Below are 10,819 nucleotides of genomic sequence, written 5' to 3'. Positions count from 1 at the left end.
ACTGTATTTTTCAGACCATAAGACGCACCTAGGCTTTAGAGGAGGAAAATAAAAAAATAAAAATTTAAGCAAAAAATGTGGTCATGATGCACTTTTAAGGGGGAGGGGGTCTTCTGCTGACACTGGTATAGGGGTAATGTCCCCCAATTCTGCCAATATCCCCCATCCTGGTATATATGCCGTCCCCCTTCCTTTTATATGTGGTCTCCATCCCCATCCTGGTATGCATGGCACCCTTCATACCTATCCTGATATGCATGGCTCCCTCATCCTTATCCTGGTATGCATGGCACCACTCATTCCTAATCCTAGTATGCATTGCACCCCTAATCCCTATCCTGGTATGCATGGCACCCCTCATCCCTGTCCTGGTATGCATGGCACCCCTAATCCCTGTCCTGGTATGCATGGCACCCCTAATCCCTATCCTGGTATGCATGGCACCACTCATCCCAAATCCTAGTATGCATTGCACCCCTAATCCCTATCCTGGTATGCATGGCACCCCTCATCCCTGTCCTGGTATGCATGGCACCCATAATCCCTATCCTGGTATGCATGGCACCCCTAATCCCTGTCCTGGTATGCATGGCACCTCTCATCCCTGTCCTGGTATGCATGGCACCCCTGATCCCTATCCTGGTATGCATGGCACCCCTAATCCCTGTCCTGGTATGCATGGCACCCCTCATCCCTGTCCTGGTATGCATGGCACCCCTCATCCCTATCCTGGTATGCATGGCACACCTAATCCCTGTCCTGGTATGCATGGCACCCCTCATCCCTGTCCTTGTATACATGGCACCTCTCATCCCTGTACTGGTATACATGGCACCCCTAATCCCTGTCCTGGTATGCATGGCACCCCTCATCCTAGTCCTGGTATGCAAGGCACCCCTCATCCATGTCCTGGTATGCAAGGCACCCCTCATCCATGTCCTGGTATGCATGGCACCCCTCATCCCTGTCCTGGTATGCAGGCACCCCTAATCCCTATCCTGGTATGCATGGCACCCCTCATCCCTGTCTTGGTATGCATGACACCCCTAATTCCTGTCCTGATATGCATGGCACCCCTCATCCCTGTTCTGGTATGATTGGCACCCCTCATCCCTGTTCTGGTATGATTGGCACCCCTAATCCCTGTCCTAGTATGCATGGTCCCCCTAATCCCCATCAAGCTGCACATAAAAAATAAATAAACACTCCTACTCACCTCTCTTCTCTCTCCTCCAGCGCTGCGTCCTGTCTGCCTGCACTGATCTCTCCATGTGAGCCGAGCATGACGTCACTGCCATGCGCGGCTCACAAGGAGAGATCAGCTGCCGGAAGTCACTGCTCCCCACGCCGGGTCTGTGTGCGCGAGAAGCAGTGACTTCACTCTCCTTCATAGCCGGCACACAGTGGAGCCGCGATGCTCATTAAAGGGCATGAATATTCACCCCCTCCCCACGCCCATGGGCATGGAGAGAGGTTGAATATTCATGCCCTTTAACAGCGGGTACAGGAGATAGCCGGCAGCAGCCGCAGCGCGGCTACACTGTATACCGCTATTATGGAGCATGAATATTCAGTGCTACCCACGCTCATGGTCGTGGGGAGCAGTGAATATTCATTTTCTTTAGCAGCGGGGACAGTGTAGACTGCAGCGGGCGGCTGCTGCCTCCTGTGCCCACTCCTCCACCGATACTGCTCCCCCCACACCCCACATAAATATACACACCCCCCAACATTCGGACTATAAGACGCACCCCCCATTTTCCTCCAAAATTTTGGAGGAAAAAAGTGCGTCTTATGGTCCGAAAAATACGGTATTTTATATAATGAGACTAATATGATTATATGAATGTTTGTAGTTTTCTTCATTTTTTATTTCATTGTGATGTCATTTCCTTGTTTTCTTTCTATATAAATGTTGTATTTCTATGTGATTGCCCACAATTGACAAAAGCTCTGGAGGAGCTGAAACGTTTTGCAGATTTGCGGATGTGGAATAAATGATTGACTACAGGTGAGTGCCGGGATCTCTTTCCTTTCCCCCTCCATTACTAACCTGAGGGCTTGAAGACAGCTGTGTTTTTTGACAAATCACAGCTGTCATCAACCCTAACCACCATTACCCCGATCGCCACCGCACCAGGGCAATCGTCAAGAGCCGTGCAAAGCACCTGAATTGGTGCGCCATTTCTGAGGTGGCTGAGGGCTGGTATTTTTAGGCTGGGAAGGGCCCAGTAACCGAGGACCTTCCCACCCTGATAATATCCGCTCACAGCTGTCTGCTTTACCTTTACTGGTTATCAAAAATAGGGAGGACTCCACATCGCTTTTTAATTTATTAGCTAAACACAAGTACAGTAAACTCCACACACAGGGCACTAATTATATATCTCACGGATATCTATCATCTATCTCGATCTTTGCACATCTAACACCTAAATATCTGTCATTTCTATTCTGCACTCTCTTCCGGCACGTGTCACACAGACGTGTGTGCGGATGTCACACTTTATGTCATCTGTGTGCAGGGCGTACTGACGTCCGAGCTGCCGGCAAAAAACGGACATGTCCGGTCCGTGTGACCATGTGCGCAGCCTATAGATTATAATGGGTGTACGTGTGTGTCTCCGGTACGTGTGAAGGGGGCCTAAAGGGTATGAGCACTTCTAGTATGAATTACCAGTAGGGGGCGTGAGCACTTAAAGTGCCTAGGGCAGCATGAATGCCAGATACGGCCCTGAGCACAGCCCTAATAAAGTCATTAGAGCTGCAGATAAAGGGGGCTCGATCACAGCTCTGGATAGTGGGTTGTATGAGCCGGAGGTTATGAACATGGATGACGATACTAATATATGCCGCACTCTAGATGGAGATCCTACTAATTCATACAATACCCCCTTACATTGTCTTTTGGAGGAGGGTTTGGTATCGGCTGTACTTAATGCCAAACAAATAGAACGATTAAAGGAAAATCACCCACAATGTCCAATATTTCATACATTACCGAAAACCCACAAAGAAGGAAACATCCATCAGTCTAGAGATACATTCAATACTGGCTGCAGAGAAGATTCCTATAATATAGTGAATATTACCAGAAAACATTTACCTATGTTATACACTGACAAGGATCCAGCAACAAGAAAGACAACTGACACGTGGAGGACAAACACCAAAGGTTTCATTGAATGTGGGAGAAATAAATGTGGTTTGTGCAAGTCTGTGCACAAAGCAAAAATGTCTGCATCTACTAACCATAATAAACCCTATAATATCCGACATCTCATTAGTTGTAGCTCCACACGTCATTGACACCATACAATGTGAAGCTTGTCTGCTGCAATATGTGGGGGCACGGTCAGACCCTTACGTCACCGCATTGGGGGACACGTTAGGGACGTTCTTGGCCCCACAACACGTAATACATCTGCAGCATCACAACATCTCGTACAACACAATAGGGATTAATCACTTTACAGTTGTGGGTATTGAATATGTCACCAGACCAGCTAAGGGGGGAGATTGGTATAAAAGTACACCCCAGAGAAGCCTTGTGGATTCTGGAATTGGACTCCAGATTCCCCAGTGATATGAAGCTTCGTTCAGACCTTGTATCCATTTACTGAATTGTGTTTTTTCCTCTTTTATAGTAATTATACATAATATACACATTATAGATGCAGACACTTCATTCTTCTATTGCACGGATGCTTTTTGTTGTGGACATATGATCATCCATAGGGGTAATGTAGACATACTTGCACATGTCCATTTGGGGCTGGGGGTCTCCGCTGTGCATTAGACCCTATGATGTGTATAAGAATCCGGTTACTGGTGATTTATTATGTCATGAAGAAGAACTGAACACAAATACCAGGTAGAAACGCTGAGATGTTTTGCTCCTATCTGTTTTTTAATGTTTCCATTATTTTAATTTGATTTGTTCAATAAAAGTTTTTGGTTTTATTCACACTGGAAAACAAGTGCTGGATTATCAGTAACTTTCTTTGTCCCGTCCATTCCTTCCCAACTGTGATTTCTCATCCAAGCATTGAGAGATGAGCTGAAAGCAGACATATTTTTCTATAGAGGAATGGCAGACATGGGTGTTGTCCACATAGAAAGCCTCTCCTAAATCCCATACACAAAAAAGCCGCCCTACAATCTGCCAGGACACATGCGGAAACATATGAAGCCTCCTGGGACTTTATACTCTGGAGTGATCAGACCAAGATAAAGGGTTTTTTGGAACTGATGGCTTCAAAACTTTATAACATTGAAGAGGTGAGGAATACAATGAGAACGCATGGTGTCTACAGTGAGACCTGGTGGTGGCCGTGTCCTTATGTGCGGCTGCATGAGGAGCTACAGGTCATTGATGGTATCTTGAATTCACAGATGTTCTGCTCTATAGTGACAGAGAAGATGCTGCCATCACTCTGTTCCCTTGGTAGGCCACTGCTGCATTTCTGAAGAACAGGGTGACAGTGATTCAGTGGCCAAGTGTCTCCTGATCTGAACCCAACCAAACACCTATGGGGAATTCTGAAGAGACAAGTTGTCATCGCTCCATCCAGCATCCAGGCTCTAAGAGCTCGTTATCGAAAAAGAGATAAAAGATAGATGTTGTATTGTCACTAACTTGTTCATTCCAGGCCTAGAAAACTTGGGGACGTCTTTTAAAATTATGGAGGCCATACAAAATAATAGATGTAGTAGCCTTTGATGTGGGGTGTACTCATTTTTGCATCAACTAATTTGAGTAAAACTGAAGATTTTGTAATGAGAGTTATATTATTACCCTTACTTTCATGTTTTGATTACAAAAAAATGTTCTATGAAATTCAGTGTTGGCAAAATTGTAGAAATTGATCTTGTGTTCAGTGAGCTATTAAATAAAATCTTACTCATCAAAGGGGGTGTACTCATTTATGCTGAACAATGTTTATTAAACTTTATAAAACACAGTGAACATAATTACACTTTCTTTCCCGTATGACTTCTCTCATGTTTTACAAGGTGCGATTTATGTATAAAAGATTTCCCACATTCTGAACATGAATACGGCTTCTCTCCTGTGTGACTTCTCTCATGCTGCACAAGATACATTTTTTTTAGAAAGCATTTCTCACAGAATGAACATGTATACGGCTTTTCTCCTGTGTGAATTCTGTGATGTTTAACAAGATCCAATTTATATATAAAACATTTCCCACATTCTGAACAAGAAAATGGCTTTTCTCCTGTATGAATTCTGTTATGTGCAGCAAGAATTGATTTACGCATAAAAGACTTCCCACATTCTGAACATGAATACGGTTGTTCTCCTGTGTGAATTCTGTGATATTTAACAAGATCTGATTTATAACTAAAACACTTCCCACATTCTGAGCATGAATATGGTGACTTTCCAGTATGAATGCTCTGATGTCTACTAAGATGCCCTTTATTTCTGAAGGACTTCTCACATAGTGAACATGAAAATGTTTTTTTCTCCTGTGTGATTTCTCTGATGTCTAATAAGATTCCCTTTATTTGTAAAGCATTTCCCACATTCTGAACACGAATATGGCTTCTCTCCTGTGTGAATTCGCTGATGTGGAATAAGACTCCTTTTATCTGTAAAGCATTTCCCACATTCTGAACATGAATACGGCTTTTCTCCTGTGTGAGTTCTCTGATGTCTAACAAGATCTGATTTAGCTGTAAAGCATTTTCCACATTGTAAACATGAAAACGGTGTCTCCCCGGTGTGAATTCTTTGATGTATAACAAGCTCTGATTTACTTTTAAAACATTTCGCACATTCTGAACAAGAAAATGGCTTTTCTCCTGTATGAATTCTCTTATGAGCAGAAAGATTTGATTTAAGCATAAAAGATTTCCCGCATTCTGAACATGAATACGGCTGCTCTCCTGTGTGAATTTTCTCGTGTATCACAAGTGTTGATTTCTCTGTAAAGCATTTCCCACATTCTGGACATGAATATGGCTTTTCTCCTGTGTGAATTCTGTGATGTTTAACAAGATCTGATTTATAACTAAAACACTTCCCACATTCTGAACATGAATATGGCTTCTCTCCTGTGTGAATTCGCTGATGTGGAATAAGATTCCCTTTATCTGTAAAGGACTTCCCACATTCTGAACATGAATATGGCTTCTCTCCTGTGTGAATTTTCTGATGTGTAATAAGACTCCCTTGAAATGTAAAGCATTTCCCACATTCTGAACAGGAATATGGCTTCTCTCCTGTGTGAGTTTTCTGATGTCTAATAAGAGCCCTTTTATCTGTAAAGCATTTCCCACATTCTGAACATGAATATGGCTTCTCTCCTGTGTGAATTCTCTCATGTCTAATAAGACTCCCTTTACCTGTGAAGGACTTTCCACATTTTGAACATGAATACGGCTTTTTTCCTGTGTGAATTCTTTGATGTTTAACAAGGTCTGATTTACTTCCAAAACATTTCCCACATTCCGAACATGAAAATGTCTTCTCTCTTGTATGAATTCTCTGATGTCTAATAAGATCCCCTTTCTGTTTGAAGGACTTCCCACATTCCGAACATGAAAATGGCTTTTCTCCTGTGTGAATTCTTTGATGTTTAACAAGCTCTGATTTACTTCCAAAACATTTCCCACATTCCGAACATGAATATGGTTTCTCTCCTGTGTGAATTCTCTGATGTGTAATAAGATCCCCTTTATGTTTAAAGGACTTCCCACATTCCGAACATGAAAATGGCTTCTCTCCTGTATGAATTCTCTCATGTATAACAAATTGTGATTTATATGTAAAGAATTTCCCACATTCTGAACAGGAGTATGGCTTTTTACCTTTGTGTTTTCTGTGTGTTAAAAAATCTGAGCTTTTTGTAAATTTCTTGTCACACTGAAATCTTGAATCCACTTTGCCACCTGGACTTTTGGTAATAATGTGAGATTGCTCAGGAGATGATTCCTCATGATTAGGAGGATTATAAGAAAGTGAAGTGCTGTGAAGTCCAGGAGGTCCATGAAGGGTGATGAGGTTTCCTCCATTAGAGTGCTTCATGATATCTTCTTTTTTACAGTTTAGTGATGAACCGTTATTCTCACAAGGATTTCCTATCAGGATGAAAGATAAATTAGATGTGAGTTTTTTCTTCAACAAAAAAGAGATTTCTGAATGTATTTTCTGGATCTCACAATGAAGACCCTCGTCAGTGAAAGTACCGGTAATAAGGAATCATAGAATCATAGAATGGTAGAGTTGGAAGGGACCTCCTCGGTCATCTGGTCCAACCCCCTGCTCAAAGCAGGATTCACTAGATCATCTCAGACAGATGTCTGTCCAGCCTCTGTTTGAAGACGTCCATTGAAGGGGAACTCACCACCTCTCGTGGCAGCCTGTTCCACTCATTAATCACCCTAACTGTCAAAAAGTTTTTTCTAATATCTAATCTGTGTCTCCTCCCATTTAGTTTCATCCCATTGCTTCTAGTCTTTCCTTGTGCAAATGAGAATAAAGATGATCCTTCTACAATGTGACAGCCCTTGACATATTTGTAGACAGCTATTAAGTCTCCTCTCAGTCTTCTTTTTTGCAAGCTAAACATTCCCAAATCCTGCAACCGTTCCTCATAGGACATGGTTTGCAGACCAGTCACCATTCTGGTCGCTCTTCTCTGAACTTGCTCCAGTTTGTCTATGTCTTTTTTAAAATGTGGTGCCCAAAACTGTACACAGTATTCCAGATGAGGTCTGACCAAAGAGGAGTAAAGACCGATAATGACTTCACGTGATCTAGACTGTATGCTTCTGTTAATACATCCCAGAATTGTATTTGCCTTTTTTGCTGCTGCATCACACTGTTGACTCATGTTCAGTCTATGATCTATTAGTATACCTAAGTCTTTTTCACATGTACTGTTGCTTAGCTCTATTCCTCCCATTCTGTATATGCTTTTTCCATTTTTATTGCCCAGATGTAGTACTTTGCATTTTTCCCTGTTAAAAACCATTCTGTTGGTTGCTGCCCACTGCTCCAGTTTATTTAGGTCTTTTTGAATCCTCTCTCTCTCTTCTCTAGTATTAGCTATCCCTCCTAGCTTTGTGTCATCAGCAAATTTAATCAGTTTACCCTCAATTCCTTCATCTAAATCATTGATAAAGATGTTGAACAATACAGGTCCCAGGACGGAGCCCTGTGGTACCCCACTTGAGACATTCATCCAGCTGGATGTGAAGCCATTTACAACCACCCTTTGAGTCCGATCACTAAGCCAGTTATGAATCCACCCAACAGTTGCCTGGTCCATTGCATACTTGGTCATTTTTTCAATAAGGATGGTGTGAGATACTTTGTCAAATGCTTTGCTGAAGTCAAGATATACTATATCTACAGCATTTCCCTGATCCACCCAGTCAGTGATTCTGTCATAGAAGGAAATTAAGTTAGTCTGACATGACTTGTTAGTTACAAACCCATGCTGACTCTGGTTAATCACTTCATTCTTATCCATGTACTTACATACATGTTGTTTAATAATTTGTTCAAAGATCTTTCCTGGTATAGAAGTCAGACTCACCGGCCTATAGTTCCCTGGGTCCACCTTCTTCCCCTTTTTGAAGATAGGAACAACATTTGCTCTTCTCCAGTCTTCTGGGACTTCTCCTGTTCTCCAAGAATTTTCAAAGATTATGGAGAGTGGTTCTAAAATTTCTTCTACGATCTCCTTCAGTACTCTGGGGTGTAATTCATCTGGACCTGGAGACTTGAACTCATTTATGTTAGCTAAATATTCCCTCACAATCTTTCTGTTTACAGATAACTTGGATTCCTCTATTCCTTTAAAAGGACAGTGAAGATCAGTTGATGTTACATTTTCTTTCTGAGAGAAAACAGATGCAAAATAGGAATTAAAAAGTTCGGCCTTCTCAACATCCTCTCTTACCATTTCTCCATTTTCATCCTGTAAAAATCGTATAGCATCTTTGACTTTTCTTTTACTTTTGACATACCCCCAAAATCCTTTTTTATTGCTTTTGACATCTCTTGCAAGCCTTAATTCATTGTCAGCTTTAGCTACCCTGATACGTGCCCTGCAGGAACTGCAGACTGCATTATAATCTTCTTTAGATATGCCTCCCTCTTTCCATTTAATAAATAATAATAATAATAATAATAATAGTTTATTTTTATAGCGCCAACATATTCCGCAGCACTTTACAAATTTTAGGGGGGACTTATACAGACAATACAGAATAAGCATATCTCATATCGAACGGAGTGAGGGCCCTGCTCGCGAGCTTACAGTCTATGAGGAAGTGGGGGAGACACAAAAGGTAAAAAGTACATATATTGTATAATGCAGCCTTGATATACTGAATAGGATAAATAATAATACATGGACTGGTCGCCAGCCAGTATGTGTGCAGTCCTGACAGAGGCTTTTATGTGCATGGTTGGTTTGAACCCGAAGTTGAAGAAGATTTTAATATGGGGGAAAGCTGGGATGGACAGAGTGTGTTTAGGTGATACGCCAGTCTAAAGAAATGTGTTTTTAGGGTTCGCTTGAAACTGTGGGTATTGGGAATTAATCGAACTGTCCTGGGTAGTGCATTCCAGAGAATTGGCGCAGCACGCGAGAAATCTTGGAGACGGGAGTGGGAAGTTCGGATTATGGAGGATTTTAGTTTCAAGTCATTTGCAGAACGGAGGGCACGTGTAGGGTGGTAGACTGAGACAAGGGAGGAGATGTAGGGGGGTACTGAAGCATGGAGCGCTTTGTGGGTAAGCGTGATAAGTTTAAAACGAACTCTATATTGGATGGGCAACCAATGCAATGACTGGCACAGGGAAGAGGCATCTGAGTAGCGGTTGGCGAGGAATATGATCCTGGCTGCTGCGTTCAGGACGGATTGGAGAGGGGAGAGTTTAGTAAGAGGGAGACCGATTAGTAGAGCGTTGCAATAGTCAAGACGAGAATGAATAAGAGCGACAGTAAGAGTTTTTGCCGAGTCAAAGGTGAGAAAAGTCCTGATTCTTGAGATGTTTTTGAGGTGTAGATGACATGAACGAGCGAGTGATTTGATGTGAGGAGTGAAAGAAAGATCTGAATCAAAAATGACCCCAAGACAGCGGGCTTGTAGCTGGGGAGTAATGGTTGAGCCACAAACGGAGATGGCAATATCGGGCACAGGTAGATTAATGGAGGGAGGAAAGACGAGTAGTTCAGTTTTTGACAGATTCAGTTTTAGGTAGAGGGAGGACATAATGTTAGACACAGCAGAAAGACAATCACTGGTCTTTTGTAGTAATGCAGGGGTGATGTCCGGAGCAGAGGTGTATAATTGGGTGTCATCAGCATAGAGATGGTACTGAAAACCGAATCTACTGATTGTTTGTCCAATAGGAGCGGTGTATAAGGAGAAAAGAAGGGGGCCTAGGACTGATCCTTGAGGAACCCCGACAGTAAGAGGAAGTAGGGAGGAGGAGGAGCCGGCAAAAGACACAGAGAAGGAGCGGTCAGAGAGATAAGAGGAGAACCAGGAGAGAACCGTGTCCTTGAGGCCAATAGTGCGGAGCATAGTGAGGAGGAGCTGGTGATCCACAGTGTCAAATGCTGCAGAGAGATCCAGGAGAATCAGCAGGGAGTAGTGACCATTAGATTTAGCTGTTAGTAGATCATTAGAGACTTTAGTGAGGGCAGTTTCAGTAGAATGTAAAGAGCGGAAACCAGATTGTAAAGGGTCAAGAAGAGAGTTGTCTGAGAGATAGCGGATTAGACGGGAGTGGACCAGGCGTTCCAGGAGTTTAGAGATAAAGGGAAGATTG

The 10,819-nt window shown here is 42.7% G+C and overlaps 1 pseudogene; it reads right to left on the bottom strand.

The window, feature by feature from the left end:
• Positions 1 to 4,158: 4,158 nt before the first annotated feature.
• Positions 4,159 to 10,819, bottom strand: part of LOC141220274 (uncharacterized) — a 71,136-nt pseudogene continuing 64,475 nt past the window's right edge.

This window comes from Phyllobates terribilis, unplaced genomic scaffold (assembly GCF_046119375.1).
Source record: "Phyllobates terribilis strain yellow unplaced genomic scaffold, ASM4611937v1 Scaffold_279__1_contigs__length_2497574, whole genome shotgun sequence".
Taxonomy (NCBI): Eukaryota; Metazoa; Chordata; class Amphibia; order Anura; family Dendrobatidae; genus Phyllobates; species Phyllobates terribilis.
Note: the sequence above shows the minus strand (reverse complement) of the source record. Positions and strands in the feature narration are given on the sequence as shown.